The following is a 16,290-nucleotide window of genomic DNA, read 5'->3' as shown; positions in this document are numbered from 1 at the left end:
TTGTCACCATATGACAACCTGAAGCATAGAATGAGGGGTACTTTGGACACCTTGTTCCAAAAGGCCAGGGTTGGGCATGCCCTAGACTTATATAAGTATTTCTTACACTATTTTACTAAAATGCAAGCTGAATGTGTACAAAACTAGTATGCATAATGTTTGCTTCTCTCCCAACTGGTGCAGCTGAGAGGGCTTGCAGTATGCAGTCCCACGCCAGGTGCCTTACCAGGTTGTACTGTGAGTGTGGTAAGTACAGATATGTTATGCTAACAGCAGTACAATAAACAATAAACAATAAAAACCTGTAGTGCAAAGAATAAACAACAAAAACTGTAGTGCAATAAATGGGCAAGTAGAACTGTAGTGCAATATATGAACAATGACAACTGTATTGCAATAAACAATAAACAATACCAATAACGGTAAGCAAAAAGGTGTAAAACAGGATTGCAGTGTCATGACATAATTGGACTAGCGCTGTATGCATTGCATGTCTATGGTAAGGTTGCTGAAAAGAAGTATAAATTTGTAATAACTTGAATGCAAAAGTAATCGCCTGAAAAATATATTGCACAACTCATAGTATGGTTCAAGGCTGTCTCTAGGCCAATTTCAGTCACACAATGCTGTCTTTTCCTTCCACTCCAGGAACAAAAGGTATATGGTTGAGGTAGCCTACTTTATGGGCAGGTATTGTGCATAAATTTCACAGATAATTAATACCAGTACCAATAAAGTGTTAAGCAGCATTGTGGTTTCCTAACTAAATTTGTCATAATATTTGCAGTAGAACTGTTTTCATTGCATGTCCATTCTAATATCAATGCAGTCAGGTGTAAAACTGTAATAGTTGTTGAATGCAAAAGTAATGGCCTGAAAAATGTATTGTTCAACTTTTAGTATGGTTCAAGGCTTTCTTAAGGTCAATTATAGTCACATTATACTATGTTTTCGTCTGGTGAGGTAGCCCATTTTATGGCACATATCAACCGTAGACTTCACTGATAATTAACACCAATACCAATAAAGTGTCAAGCAGCATTGTGGTTTCTGTCTTAATATTTGCAGTAGGGCTGTATTCATTGCATGTCTGTTCTAAGTTGCTGCAGTCAATTGTTACATTATTTGTAGATGTCCCCTGCAGTTGCAGCTTTGGGTTCTACTATCATGCTTGCCAAATAAGGCATGAAGGCTATCTAGTTTACTTAATGTACACAAGCATACCTCTTAACTGTCACATTTTTTCATAATGTAATTACAACTGCCTAATCTTTCTGTTCCTTGATTACAAGATACATGATTACCTGGAATGCAATGTATTTTCAAATGCATTTACTGAACAGTTGGTAGTTATGTACATCCAGATTATGTGAAAGTGTTCTGTGTAGTTGGGTACCTAAATTTGTTAGTGCTTGGTCTATACTGTCCCATGCTAACAGCTTGAGATGAATGTACATTCTGCATCAGCTATAGAAGAACTGTAGTCACTGTACTCACAACTGACACTGCACACCTGCAGAAGTATGTTTTAACAGTCTTTTTAGGGATATCATCTGCAATGTCACTAATGGTATGTTTTTCTCCCTCTCCCCCTTATCATCTTTAATTTATTATTGTTATTAATTATTATGATTTAATACTGACATATTTTGTTAAACTGTTTTAATGGCCTTATGGGTTAATTCATATTGACTTGCTGTTAACATACTTACTGCATACTTACTGTTATGTTACTTAATGTTGTGTTACACATAATATACCTTAATATGTATTTGGATTAATCAATATTATGCTCCACTCTGTTAATATTAACATTGGTTTGGTTATTACTAACCTTAAATTAATGGTACATACTACTTTACTACAGCACATCAAGGTTGATCAGTTCCTCGTGTTCTGCCTACCTTGCCTCCTCTGGCCTTGACACCTGGTGGGGTAGGCTCACTCTAGAGCCCAGTCTCCACTAGTGCCACCCTCAGGGGAAGTGAAGGAGCGGTGCTGAAAGTTTCATAGGTGGGGATGTTAGTCATGCTGCTACCTTGTGGAGGCACATTGGATTGTGATTCCACAACACCCTCCCCATCCAAGGTGTTCACCCCCCTTTTGTGTCACACACTACCCCTGTCTGCTGTCTTTTCTGACTTGTCTACCTCTAAAGGCTTTCTCACCTGCTCAACTTACCTCCCCCATACATATCTATGTCCTGCCCAAATATTCCACTCTCACCCTAAAAAAAAATGGGCACCTGTCCCAAAAACAGTATTTCCCTGTACACAGCTCTCCATTTTGCACATGTATCCCTTGAACACACTTAATTTGGTCCAATTGGATTAACAACACAATTATGTTGTCCTCACCCCTTTCTCTGGGGGTGAATATCCAAAGTCATCTACAAATTCTGTCAAAGTGCACAGTTGCTGCTGTACAAGAAATGGATACCTATGGTTCTTTCCTACACCCTTCTGCACCTACCTACCTGCTTTTAACTGTGTTTTTCTGCTGTTTGCACCCCATTTCACTACTTTCCTATCTCCCCATTTGTCTTTTCTTTATATATTTTTGTGCAGCGACGCATGTAACTTCACTCAGCTCAGCTAAATGGAACTATATTGATGTATGTTTTAAATGATAAAAAACAACTACAACATAAACACCCGTCCTCTATTTTGAACCCAGTACCATCATACCTGAAGACCACTGCATTAATCTTCCACGCCACACACCTGTTAATTAAAACAGGTGGTTTAAGCAAAACATAGTTATTGCAAGTTACAGTCATTAAGCATGTTTAAACAGAACAGTGCATTATGCCACATTGCGCAAACTTGCTTAAAGAGTAATGGAAAAATTGGGAGTGTACCTTGGAGTCTGGTCAAACACAGAATAATGGATGTAAATGAGGTGTCTAATAGTAGGTAAATGCCCCCTTTTATCAGCAATATTTACAAAAAGTCCTGCTAAAGCATTACTGGCAAAATGCATGTTCAACTGGGACTCTGGTGCAGAAATACATCCAAATAAAACCATGTACATAATGATGGATGTTAAAAAAGTATGTCATAGCCTGTATGTGTGTACATATATACTGCAAATGCACCTGCTGTAACAGTTCCTGAGTAGCTTAGTCTGTTAAATGCTTTGCACACAGTGCATTTTGCCACACACAGTCCTAGGTCCAAATCCAGTGATGTGTAGCTTTTAAATTAAACTATTGTGAAACCAGCCATTTATAACTGAGTCATGCACTCTGTATCCACACAATGCATTTCAAATGAAATGTCTGCCTTTCACTGATGGAAGTCATAGGCCTGCAGATAGGAACACACTTAACATATCCCTATAGCAAAATTATAATTGCATAAAGTGTCACATCATGCAGTAATATGCATTCACAGAGGATTTTTAACTCAGATAATGTAAATGAGGCCCACTAATATCAGAGTGCAGCAAACAATAATTTCAAACTCACAGTGCATATTAGCACAGCTGCACAACTAACATACACATATTAAGCCTCTGCTTGTAACAAGGAATGCCTGCATACACATTTCAAATTATTATCAGACTGTAACATATAGCCTGACAGTTGCCCAAATAGTGGACATAATGTTATATTTATCCCCTTTGTTGCTGAAGGACACAGCAAACATGTTGCCTAGTACTCTCTTAGTGATAACATTGCCTAACATACTTACATTGAACCCATGCCTTAATTGGAGTAGAATGGGTACCCTCACTCTGGTTCTGCCTCTACAACAAGGCTGACACAGTTCTCACAGTTACTCCTATAGCTTGTTGCTCTCCAAAGTGTTGCCACTCTCTACATATGCCTGTTACCTTCAGCAGCAGCTGCAGCCTGTAGAACACACATCTCTATGTAAAAGTAACTGCTACAGACCTACTCTCTGAGATGATGTGGTCTTGTCACTCCAGTAATGTCCACCACAGCATACCGGAAAGGGCTTCTAATCTACATGAAGGCCTTATATCTTGCATAGTTGTTGCACGTCATTGCCTGATGATAATACAAATCAGCTGTGTTGGCTGCAATTAGCATTTCAGAACCACAGATTGGTTAAGAGGAAATCACCTGCTAATGAGTAGCATGTTAAAAATGCAAACAGCTGGCTATGGGGAACCATTCTGTATGAGACTTTCTGCACACAGAACATGTGTTTGCAAAAACTTAAATTTCACCACATATCAACAGAGGAGTTTTGCACTCCATCAGGTATGTAACTTTTCTGTTTACAAGAGGTTGCAGATGTGTGAATATACTTACGGGAAATAGGGGATCATATCATTAAGCCTTTCTTAGAACTGTGATAATGACATGTCATCTATCTCCAAATTTGTTACACCTGCAGAGGTCATACAATAAATAAAGGGTGGAATGTTTTTGTCAATGTGGCACATGGTCTCATGGGACTATCCCTATATAGTGGTTGTAATGGCACACTGCTATTTGTTTGGCACTGTTGTTTTGATATATTATCATGATGGATGCCCCCAAGGGGACACACTACAGTAGACTCTAGTTTTGGGTGCATGATCATACAGCAGTATCTGTCCTGACACACAGGAATATCTTTTACTAGTATCTTAGTTGTATTCACATGCTTAGTATGTTTGCAGACTGTGGAATGTGACATGTGTGATCAAGCAGTGGATACTGCCAGCCATTCTGTTCTTGTTGTATCTCTACATAATGTACTTCCACGTATGTGATCCTGACATGTATTCCCATTTTGTCTTTCAGGAAATGTATCCAAAATGCTGTGCACCTTTCACAGATGCAAAGATTGAGATTATACAGGAAGACTTCCAGCAACTCCATGAACTCCTAGTGTCCAGGGGGAGGAAGACTGGGAGCAAAGGGCAGCATTGTGGGCTGACCTTGTCTGTGACATCTGTGATGTCAAAGCTACAGGTCATCAGAGAAGGATATATGAGCAGGTTTGACACTGCCCAATGGACATGACCAATGTTGCACACAGAAGAGCAGCAGATGTAGTCAGGGATCCTTGCATCACCAATGGAGAGCCTACAGTGGAACAACCATTTCCAGCCAATGAGGAATTCCTGGTGAACCTAGGCACACACAACAGCTTCAAGGCATCCACCACACCATACGTCATGGATGTGGTTGCCATAGTTTCCATGGCATAAGACTGTGTAGGTAAGCTTAGTTTGATCAGCATTGCAATGCTATAGCATTCAGTGTATCAGGGTGTGCATACTTTTATGTGGGTGTCAGGTCTTTGCTCTTGGGGGGAGGGTTTAATTGCAGTTTGGCACTAGAGAGGGGAGTGTGCTGTCCACACCAAGATGTGGCAGGCCATGGGCTCATGATCCTGGGTGTTCTCATGAAGAACATGGTCCCAGCAGACAGTGTCACCATCAGGTACTAACACTGCTTATGAACTTGGGCATGGAGGTGCCAGTGCAACTCCTAGCAGAGCCAGTTTCCAAGTTTGGGGTTGGATACAGTGAGCTGTCAGCTCTAACATGCATAGTTCAAAGCTGTCCAACATATACACATGTAGGGCTAGCACTGAGCTTGACTTTGTACACACACACACTCACACACCACTGTCAAATGCAGGTCACCTACAGACACACACAGCACATTTCCATACTCCATCTTGCCTGCTTCCCTTCCTGACTCACACACATGCTGTCAACATTTTGGGTCAGCCTAGGCCTCCTGCACCCACAGCCAACACCCTGTGCAAGTGACAAATACCTGTGCCAAATCCCTGTCATTCTCTTCATTGTTGCAGGAAAATGAAGCTATGTGTCTGATTTACAGGGTGACTATATAAATTAACTTGAACTTGTGTAATGCATTGTTGTTTTGCCATGTCACTTGTAGCGGTTACTACAGATACTCTATGCTGATATTTGTAATGAGTAAGCCACATAATTGTGTGTACCTTATGTTGTATGATGTTGTAATGGCTGTATTCTTACACAATTAAAAGTGTGTCATGGACCTGTTTCTGTTTCAGGATTCTGTTGGGGACACCTATGGTTACACAGCGGCAATAAAGACATAGATGTCACAGCACAGGATGGAATGTCAGTACAGAAGGAACATGTCTTCAGCAAGGCACATCTCTATATGAGCATGAATCCATAGGCTCATATGTGTATAACAGGCTAACAAGTACAATGGTATCATTCAGCATATTCATTCATCCCTAATCTGTGAAAAGGTTTGATACCCTTGATAAGTATCACCAGGGTTTTGTGAGCTAACACATCTACAATTTGTGGTTATAGAGATGAACAATCTACAGATTTCCTGTGTCCAGTACAGACATTTGTCTGACATCATTTATGATTGTCTTCTTCTGCTGTCTTCTTCTGCATGCCACTGTGTAACCTGAACATGATGTGTGTCACAGCAGATGTTTGCTTCCCATGCATGGAGGGGGGGGGGCTGTTATATATAGGGTATACTGTCTGTGTTACATACCTGTCTCTCCAGCATGTACTATTTATACTACAGTGATGGTGTAGGTGTGTAAAACAGGTAAGATGTGTTAGTCCTGTCATGGATATGCGAGAGGTACACTGTGGGATCTAACACCTCGCTGGATGGTAGGCATACACATTCCATTCAAAGGATTTAGCAGACAGACTACAGATGTACAGTCTTGACATGGACACCATAGAATATATTATCCACAATGTATATTGGTGTACCAGGGAACCTGTGTGGCTGCTACACTTGTAAGATATGCCTATGTAGTGACATTGGAAGGGTGCCATTGCACACAATGATGGGTGTGATGAGTACCACATTCAGCATAGCAGTGACAGTCTGGAATTTACATCCCATACCTTTTTTATTTATTTATTTATTTATTTAACATTTGTTGACCGGGAATGTCCGACTAGGTTCCACAGAGCCTGTTTTCAGCGGAGGCCCGGGGAGAAATGCTCCAGATGCATGTCTTTGGAATAGGTTTTTTGTATAGGTTGTAGAAAATTGAATGCATCCTCACATTTACCGACCACTGAAAGTGAAAGGCTACATTACTCTCTGTGTTCATAAGTCCATGAGTAATGGCTCAACTGTGTCAGGTGTACAGACACTATTATATTTTACAGGGGATGATGACTTCCCAAAGTATAGTGTTGTACACTCATTGGCATTTAATATTTGTCAGTGGCTCAGACAACAACTGAATGCGTATTTCAGGCTATCCTGGATAACTGTTGGTTCTGTGTGGGATTCTGTGATAGCTCCTAATATGCAATCACCTGCTAATGTAGTCAGACAATGGTCACAGATAGTGACTGTGACTGCAGAGATGGAATGACTAGAAGGGCTACACCATTAATGTCTTTGGAAATCCACTGGTGACTGGTGTCATTGCAGTGCAGGTCTCCCAATGCCATCTTCCCAGATTATGGCTGTCAGACACTTGCCTATCTACCAGCTGACATAACACTCTGTAGATAACCTGCAGAGTTTACAGCAAAGCCTGCTGGTCTAATACTTTCAAAATCTTGTCAGGCCATGGTAGGTAGAATGAGTCATATTCCCATCATCCATTGCATACTGTAACACTCAGTGGTTGGTAGGCTTGATTTGGCCTTGAACAAAACAAACAGTATTTGATCCACTGTCAGTAGGTGTATGACAGTGTTACTGATCATATCCATGATATCTCCTTTCATGGCATTTCATGTCCCATGACTCGGAGATCTGGGGACACTGTTTGGCAATACATGCTAATTGTCCTTTGTGCAACTAAGTATTGCAGTTACTTCCAGCATGTTCCAAGAAGAGAGTCATCTGAGGTGTGTGTACAGAGAACAGACACACACATTAGGGAAGTGTTATATGTATACTCTGTGAAGATAAGGTGGGGGTGTTACACAGGTATTTTGCAACTGGACACTACCCAAGCAGTGTATACTGGAAGGACACAATTACATTCTGAAGACAGTGTTAAGCATGGCAGTCCACAGAATTGTCAGTGCCTCACAACTACTAATGCTGGTCTCACCGACACCACTCTCACATAGGATACCATGCTCCGATACATTTTCTGTTATCGCACACAAGCGTTACTATGAAGCCCATGATGACAAGCAGTACACAGCCTGTCTGTTCATCCACTTGGCTGTCCCACATCACGAAAGGCTCTGTAGACTTCACATACTCTTCTCCAGGTATATGCCTTGATTAGCAACTTGGGCACTCAGTTGGCCTTTGCATGTCTTATGCCTTCTGTTCCAGGATCAGTTGTATGTCACTAGGGAACTGACAAGAGGGAAATTATGACCACTGCTGTAGTGCCACAATGTAATGTACAATATCCAGTGACATAGATGTAAAGTCTTGCTGAAACCATCAGCACATTGGTGGTGATCCATCATAGGTGACAATTTCACAGTTATTCATGCATCCTGCCCTTCAATAAAGTGCTGGTGGGTATCTACATGACATGGCGTGAGGCCTACTGCAGTGAACTGGCCTCCTTTGGCCAATGTGTGTCCACCTGCCACATGTCCTCAGCATGTCATAATGTACAGTTATGTACTCAAAACACGTCTGTGTTTCTGCATCATGTCACACAACAACCAGTGTGCTGTCTGATTGTTTGACAGGCATTGTACGCTTGCAAGGCCAATGTAACATCAGCAAAGTTCAACAAGTCCTCTGTGTATGCACGGGCCTCCACATCTTCACTGTAAGTAGTGCCTATAAATGCTGTACATCAGACTATTAACCCCAAGGGTGTGGCAGCATGACCCTAACTTTGCAGAACCTGCTGCTGAGATGTTGGGAGTGTCCCCACCCCTCTATTCCTATGACACATAAGCACAACTTGTGACAGATGTGACTGCATTTCAAACCTTGCTGCCATGGTGTCTCCAACAGCAGTCACTACATATGGCAATGAGCATTATACCAATATTCACTGCTCATATCCTGCACCACCTACACACATATCTCACATGCTTGCATGTGTGCAGCTCCTTACCAGACATTGCTAAACAACAGACACCTCAGAAAATCCTGCCTCTGGAGAGCACAATACATATAATACTGCATGTACCAATCTCTCACCGGTCAAATACCTGAATCAAAACACAAAATCACACCTCTTAGTCATAGGTGATTACATCGTGAGACACTTTGATGTCTGTGTCAAGTGGCTACATATGTCAAAGATCTGATCTCTGTGTCAAGTGGCTACATATGGGAAAGATCACGGATAGCTGTCTGTGGGTTGACACAATAGGCCTTACCACACATTGCTGCAAATCAAGGAATATCAGTTAACATAATGTTGATATCATAGTTCCTCCAGGTGTGTACAACTAGGGACATACATTACCGGCCTGTATGCGGACATGTGAATGAGTTTAGCCAGTCTGTGTCACTTGTGGGTATGCGGAAAGCTTTCAGCTGTAGTTGACCCTCACCTAGGATGATGGCTACATACACACAGAGACTGATGGAAGTGAATAATTTTCTTAGCATGTGGTGTCATTGTAAGGGGATCTACTACATGTCTGCCTGGGATGCCTTGCAAAACAGTCATCAATGTTTCATTAGTGATGGTCTTCATCTCTCACCCCTGAGATTTGGAGTACCAGCCAATGCAGCTGACACCCCACCATGCATCTTACATGCATTGTTCAGGGAAAAGTTGTCAATAAGAACACCATCTTTATGAAATATCATGGTTATGCTGCTACATGCTGGGTATGGCAACACTGAACCCCACACTGTGGAAGGAGTCCCCATCTTGGATTATGCAGACATGTGTGCAGTCATGGACATCTGGTTTAAGGCTGTGGAAAACACAACAGCCATATGAGACTACACATCCATCCACATCTTCAGACCTCAAACTTGACAGTGTTCAAGGTAATGCAGGTGGTGTATACATACTCATTAAGGATAGATACACATCCAGATTTTGTGAACCACTGTGATTTCCAGGAGACAGTGCAGGTGCAATTCAGTACTGGAAGGGCACATAATCAAGCAATAGCCAGCTACAGGAGCAGCTCCATGAATCCAGACACCCATTGTGCATATTTGTATGTATGTATATGTGTCTATCAAGGTATATCTTTACACCATGGTTTGGGTGGCATTAAGTAACCACCAATTGTGTTGCTTAGTCATGCTGCAGCTCACATGCCCAAAAGTTAGTCTATGTCCTTAACTACAATGCCCTGGACCAGTGCTGTGACATCCAGACAATGGGAACTAACATAAAGTATTGCATCATGTGTTTACCAATGGTTCCACTTCATAACATTGAAAGCTCATAACATCTAATTGCAAACCAGCGAGACCAAATGATTGAAAATTCAAAACATCTAGAACAATTAGATGCTATTTGCTTTCAACATTATGAAGTGAAACCTTAGCAATATGGGTGACCACTGCAGCCCCTCAATGTGAGATCCTTCCTGGTGGGATCTAACCATAGATCAGTCTCATTAAAACTACCAGCACTAACCCCCCCCACCCACCCTGCAGACAATACAGGCATATATTTCAACAAAAACAACAGCAAAGCAGCAAAGCAAAGACAGCAAATACAATGAAGAACAAAGACCAGGAACCCAATTAATAAAATGTATTCCTCTCTGATGTCTTGGCAAACACAGCCTTTCAAGAACATATGGACATCCACCTCCAACAGATATCTGTAAGCAGCAGTGCACGGCAGGGCTCAGTCATGGGTCCTCTACTGCTTGGAATCTTCGATTCCAGTGCCCGATAGGCAGCTTACTGTGACCTCCTCCGTACTCAATCTGGTGAGCGGGACGTCAGTGTGTCTGACTATGGAGTCACCTATGACAAGTGTGTCTGGCATTGTGTTTGGCCTTAAGGGCTGTGACTATTTGGCACACTGACTCTGTGGTCTATGTGTTGCATGTGCTGTGCCCTGTGGAGGCAGTTGTGTGGGTGTCTGCTGTGGTGGCCGCTGCTGTTTTGGTAAAATTCTGATCAGAGCCTCCGAGTATGTCTTTGTGTGTCTACATGTATGATTTTAAGTTGTGATAGTGCTATGTGAGACTGGGTTTGTGATGTGTGTGGTTACCTTCACCTTCTCTCTGGTCTTGCTAGTCCTATGTTGAGAGAGCTCAGCCTCCACTTTGGCTATATAGTTGCATCTCTCACATGTATGTGTGTTTTATGGGAGAAGGAGAGGGTTGTCAGTGTACATGAGGCAATTGTAACATTGCCTCAATATTCCCAGGTTCACCAGCTGAGCAGGAGAGGACACTAGCAACTGATCCCTAGACATGCTAGAAGGAATAGACAAAACAATGTTGGAATACAGGGAGATATCAAGCCCCCAAACCACATCATAGTGCTTGACTGACAATACCTACACATACACCATAGTTTCATAGTGTCATAGTTTACTAGTAGGCTATCTGCCCTAGTGCATGTATATGCCTAGCCATAGTGATGTGGCTATTGCCACCCCTTATAGTGGTAATAAGTGTACAGAATAGATTCCGAATATTGTGCCTCTGACTTAGTAGTGACACATTATGACCCCTTACGTAATTGAATAACATGACTGTGCCTCTGTCTAGTCTGTGCCTCTGTCTCATATGCAGTTGTCCAGATGTCTCTTGAAGAGAGTCAGTGAGGGACTCTGTCTAACATGAACTGGGATACTCTGCTAGAGTATGAAATGCCTCTGAGTTATGACTCTGTCCCTCCAGCATGTCCTATACATGTATGTGCTGAGGTTCAAATCTTCAGCTCTCATGGTTCTGGTGGATTTGGATTGCTTGCAGTGGAGCATGTCCACCAAATCCTGATTGGACATGGTCTTGTATGTCAGGCATAGGTCACCTGTAAGTATGCGGTATGACACTGAATAAAGCTGGGTTTCCACTATTCTGGAAGCATATGACATGTGTTGTAGACCCCTGATCTTCATGGTAAGGTACTTTTGGGGTCTCTCCAGCTGTTGCAAGTACTGGGTGAGGTACATACCAAATGGGGCTTTGTATTCAATCATGGGCCTGATAAGGGAGAAGTATAGTGGTACAATGACCTCCTATGATCTGGATGGAAAACCCTCCATGATAAGGTGGGCAAGATAGAAAGTCTTTCTAACCACTTTGGCAACATGGGTGTCAAATGAGATGTCACTATCTACACGTGTCCCCAGGTGTCTGATTTGTTTTCTGTGCTCAGTGGGTTGCTGTCTATGTATTGATCTGTGGGTACTTTGTTCCTCCCAAAGGGGATGACTACACATCAGTTGCATTCAGTTTCAGGCCATGAGTCTGGCACCAGCTATCCGTCTTTGTGACGGCATTCTGTAGGAAGTGTGTGCCGGCTGATGTATTCATTATGGTGCCTAGGTTGCAGTCATCTGCAAACTTTGTCAGCCACAACCCTCCTATGTTTGCTTTCACATCTGAAAAGTAAATACCAATTAAGAGGGGTCCCAGGACACATCCTTGTGGGACACCACCTGTGACTGGCTTTGAATCTGACAAGGCACCTGCAATGTTGACTTTATGGGTTCTGTTTCCTAGCCATTTTGCAACCTATCCTGTGACATATGGTGTTATATGTCAGCTGTTAAGCTTGTCTATGATGCCTGAGTGGGGTATTGTGTCACAGGCCTTAGCCAAGTGCAGGTAGGCTGTGTGGACTGCGTAGCCCTCATCAATGGCCCTACTGACAGTTTCATAGTAGTCAACTAGGTGCAAAAGGCAGGATCTGCCCTGTACAAAGCTGAACTGGGTGGGATCAAGGGTCTGTAGGTCAGCAATGTCTCTGTGTAAGAGCTCCATAATGATTCTTCCCATAGCTTTGCAGACAAGGCTGGTTAAGCTTGTGTGGTGGTAGTTGCCATGGTCTATGGAGGCATCTCCTTTGTGGAGTGGGGCCACTGTTGCCGTACGCCAGTGTTCAGGTACATATCCTGTAGTAAGGCTAAGGTTAAATAGCATTTGTATATACGGGTCCAGCTCCTTCTGGAGTTCACATAGCATGCAACCGGGGATACCATCAGGTCCCATTGATGCTGTGTACTTGTCTTTGCTGAGTGCGGCTCTCACATGGACATCCAAGATGACAGTGAGGTTACATACAGCTGTGATAACTATCTTCTTTTGGGGGTGAGGGAGGGGGTAAATCGCACTGAAGCTGTCTGCCGGAATGTTGCCAATATCTGTCAGGTCACTGGAATATATGTTGTTGTGTACCAACTCTGAGCATATCTGAGGGTTCCCAACCAGGTGTCTGACATAACTGAAGAAAGCAGTGTGGTTACCTTCATTGTCTTTGGTGATTTATGTCCCCAAGTTGACCTTGCATGTCTTTATGAGATAATGTAGCTTTCTGCTAGTGCTAATCACAGCTGTCTTCCCTTTTAGAGATGTAGCTCTGTCTTGCATTAGTATCCCTCATCTGTTATACAGTTTGTTTATGGCTGGGGTCCACCAGACAGGCCACTTTCCCTTTGTGGAGAGGGTCCTGTTTTTATTTGTGATTGCATGGTCCATGCTTTCTGACATCTAGCTAAGGGGAGGTCATTGTGCTTCTGCAGTTATCTTTCATCAGCATTAGAAATTACCACAACAGCCCCTGTGGGGTGTATCTCATGCAGACACATCCAGCAACTGTAAAGTCCACAACAGTACCTCACCAGGAGTATGAAAGAGCTGGAACACATGTAATGTGTCGCCTGATTAAACAGAGTGCAGCTCCACACACTGCCTTGCTGTCCACCCAGATGCAAGCTGTGCCTGATGTAGAAAGCCATGTCCAAGCTGGAATCAATGCACATGCTGCACCTTGTACAATCTGAATGGCAGAGAGCTATGCACATGAGGGACCTGAACCCCAGCACTGACATACATAGGACAGGCTGTACTGCATTATCCATAACACAGAAGCCACCCCCACGCATGAGCAAACTACCAGTACAGGTTATCCGTAGAGTCACTCGTTGATTCCCCTAAACAGGAATCCTAATGAGTGGATGGGAGATGGTAGGTTTACCCTGGGTATCAATGTTATGTCACAGGTAGACAGAGGCACAGTATACTAAACAAGACATATGTCATGGCAAACTACACTTACAATGTGTTGACGGACAAACACACTCTCCGACTAGCATTAGAAATGGCCTAGGGCACATCGGTAGTGTTTGCCAATGTACACCCATGTTGTGGAATACACTACTGATGTTGGATGAGGCTGCTGTAAGTAGTTCACATCTGAACGTAATGCAACATGGTCAGATAGGTTCATAGGTACATAGGTTTATACTAGGCTATCTTCCCTAAGGCAGGTATAAGCCTAGCCCAGAGTTTGTTGGCATACACCACCCCTTATATGGAAACAGTACTGTGCCCATTATTTTGTCGTGCCTCTCTCCAGCAGTGACACAGTGACGATCCCCGGGTTAAACGTAAGACCTTCCATCCACAGGTCAAGATACCTCTTGAACACAGCCAGCAAGGTGCTCTGCCTCACATGGACCGGGATTGTATTCCACAGCATAGGGAGTCTCCGAGTGATAACTCCATCCCTCCAACATGTCCAACGTACATCCATGCTAAGGTGTAAGTCACTTGCACTAGTGGTTCAGGTGGATCTGCCGATTCTGAGGTGGAGCATGTCCATTAATCCCTGTTTGGACATGGCCTTGCATGTCAGGCACATGTCACCTCTAAGCAGATGGTATGTGAGTGAATAGAGCGGGAGTATTTTCAATCTGGCAGCATATGACAGATGTTGGGGTTCCTTGATCCTTTAGGTGGGGGACATTCAGGGTGTCTCCAGTTGCTGCAGATGTTGGGTGAGATACATCCAGAATAGGGCATTCTACTCGATCACCGGTCTGATAAGTGAAGAGTACAGGGGAACAATGACCCACTAGATCTGGATGTGAATCCCATCCTGATCAGGTGGGCAATGTAGAAGGTCTTTCTAGCCACTTTAGCAATGTGAGTGTCAGAAGAACGGCGACTGTCAACCTGGGTCCCCAGGTCCATGATAACCTCCTCTGTGCTTAGAGGATTGCCACCTATATGGTAGCTTGGGGTTACCTTGCTTTTCTCGAAGGGTATGTCTACACATGTTGTGCACTTTGACTTCAGGCCATGGCTCTGGCACCAGCTATCAGTTACCGTGAGTCCCTTCTGAAGGATATCCGTGTCTGATGCACTGTCCACTATGGTGCCCAGTGTGCAGTCATCTGCAAACGTTGTCAGCCAAAGTCCACCCATGTTGGCCTGTACTTTTGAGAAGTACATGACAAACAATAGGGGGCCAAGGACTGAGCCCTGTGTGACACCACCTGTGACCAGCCTGGAGTCTAACATAGTGCCAGCAACTCTAACCCTGTGGGTCCCGTCCTTAACTCATTAACCCCGACTAACGTCCCATAGTGCATCTGTGGTTACATCCGAGCGCGCTATGAGACGTTTGTAATTTCATGACATTACCCCCGAGTGCCTTCCACAAACGCAACTTATTTCCCGGTCCCATTTCAGTCCTTTAATGTGAAAACTAAGTTGAGAAAGTAATTTAACTTTGTCAGTTGCCTTCTCAACTTAGCTTTCACATCGCAGTAAGCATATGTTTGTATTGAAATATTTTGAGTAAATACATTTAGAATGTACTGTGCTTTCCTCCGCTGACACCAAGCCTATTCTATCTGCATTTCCTGAAGCAAGTGCTGGCAACTAATCAGAGTACGGAAATCCAAGCCAACACTTGCATAACACCTCCACCCCCAGTGCTATTTCTATTGTTTTTTTATTAATAAATAGAGGGTTCCAGCAACAGAAATTCCCCCTTTTTTTTTTTTATTAACATTGCAAGACTTGTATTGTTGCTGGATCCCTCTATTTCCTGTTGCGCCAGATACCGGCTTTTCCCGGTGAAGTATTTCAGCCTACAAAATTGGGACTACGACCTAATTGGTTTGCTACAATTTTCTTTTCGTGCCGGACATTATTAGGTAAGTAATGCTGCAAAATTGTATTATATGCTTATCTTGTGTTATGTTTCATAAATGTGCTCTGAAGTGCTGTGTGCAAGTGGTTCTTGTCTGCATAGTTGAAACTGGGGTTGTGGAGGGTTTAGGAGGAGTTTGCACGGTCATAGTTTTCTGAGGCTCAGAAATTCTGGACCTAGACGGCAAATTGCCCCTTTAATTCCCGATTTTTTTTTATGTACAACTTTAAATTTATGGCTGTTCAGATCACTGATGTCAGCATACATTGCCAGAGTACAGGGGCGTTCATGACATC

This window comes from Protopterus annectens, chromosome 4.part0 (genome assembly GCF_019279795.1).
Source record: "Protopterus annectens isolate FY-2018-M chromosome 4.part0, PAN1.0, whole genome shotgun sequence".
In the NCBI taxonomy this organism is placed as follows: Eukaryota; Metazoa; Chordata; order Ceratodontiformes; family Protopteridae; genus Protopterus; species Protopterus annectens.
Note: the sequence above shows the minus strand (reverse complement) of the source record.